The 1,516-nt window shown below is 31.5% G+C and overlaps 1 non-coding gene across 1 annotated transcript; it reads left to right on the plus strand.

Annotated features, from left to right (window-relative positions):
- Positions 1-405: 405 nt before the first annotated feature.
- Positions 406-512, plus strand: LOC149526772 (small nucleolar RNA R71). Its single transcript, XR_016351670.1, has one exon. It is a non-coding gene; the product is annotated as a small nucleolar RNA R71 (small nucleolar RNA).
- Positions 513-1,516: the final 1,004 nt, after the last annotated feature.

Raw genomic sequence — 1,516 nt, forward strand, 5'->3', positions numbered from 1 at the left:
TTATAAGTGTTAGAATAGGGATTTTTTTGTCTCCTATTTCCAACAAATTGACAAGACTCAAGATAAATGGGACAATTGTCATTGGAATGTCCTTCCCCATAAAATTCACATGTCATAAAGGAGTTTTGAACAGCATTAACAATTAGTTTATCTATTTTCTTTGTGATAGAAGCCAATTGTGTAGAAACAGTGTTCATCACATCTAATTCATGAATTCTAGCAATTTTCCTTGTACCTAATCTTTCAAACAGCCAGTGATAATTATTAGAAGCTATCTCTTCAAGCAAATCATAAGCCTTATCAATGGATTTTCTCATGAGTGCACCTCTAGCGGCAACATCAATGGTAGTTCTAATAGGTCCCAGCAAACCATTATAAAAAATCTGAACTTGCATCCACTTAGCTAATCCATGGTGAGGACACCTTCTCATCAAATCCTTATACCTCTCCCAAGCATCATAAAGTGATTTAGAATCAAATTGTATAAAAGAAGTGATATCATTCCACATCGTTGTTGACTTTATAGGTGAGAAGAACTTCGCTACGAATTTTTGAGCCAAATCATCCCAAATATTAATGGAACTAGCAGGAAGCAAATTTAACCAATTCTTTGCTTTATCTCTCAATGAAAAAGGGAAAAGCCTCAATCTTATGGCATCATCAGTAACACCATTAGCCTTGAATGTACCGTAGATTTTCAAAAAATTTATATTATGAGCATTTGGATCATCATTAGGTAAACCACCTAACTGAACAGCAGTTTGAATCATTTGAATGATTGATGGCTTAATTTTAAAGTTGTTGGCTTGAATAGGAGGTCTTCGGATACTACAGTGGAGATTTTGTACTTGTGGGACACCATAATCCCTCAAAGGCTTGGTTTCTTCATCATGTTGATTAGCCATTGTTTTACTTGCAGTAGAAACTTTTTTATTTTTCTGCTGAAGTCTTCAAAATTTTTTTTCGATTCTTGGATAAAAAAAATAGTTTTCAAATTTTAGATTTTTCTAATACACTGACCAAAAGTACCTAAAAAATTAAAGAAAAGTCTAGATTAGAATTAAGAACGCTTGGTATTAATATTAACAAGAAAGAATTAGAAATCAATTCCCTAGCAACTGCGCCAAAAACTTGTTGTTCAATTTTTTACCTACATAAGTGCATGTATCATAAAGATAATATAAAGATGAGTAGAGTGTCAATCCCATCGAGAATTGAATTAATCCTTATTATTAATTACTAAAATTAACACACCTTAGTTTTATCTAAACAATTGAAAAGAAAGATTTGAAACTAATAAATTAATAACTACAACTAAAACTAATCTAAAAGCTATTAGCAAATTTACCAAACGTAAGATTATGATATCCCTCAATACTTCATCTGCATATTGTCTCTCTCTTTTAACTTAGTTTAATGGATCAAGTTGCTAACCTAGAGTCCTAAATTATTTACAAGTTGTTGTCGAGTTTCTTATAAAAATGTCTCTCCCAGTTAATTTACTATATGTCTATGC

Source organism: Theobroma umbraticum, unplaced genomic scaffold (assembly GCF_002168275.2).
Source record: "Theobroma umbraticum cultivar Fairchild unplaced genomic scaffold, ASM216827v3 scaffold_146.0, whole genome shotgun sequence".
NCBI classification, from domain to species: domain Eukaryota; kingdom Viridiplantae; phylum Streptophyta; class Magnoliopsida; order Malvales; family Malvaceae; genus Theobroma; species Theobroma umbraticum.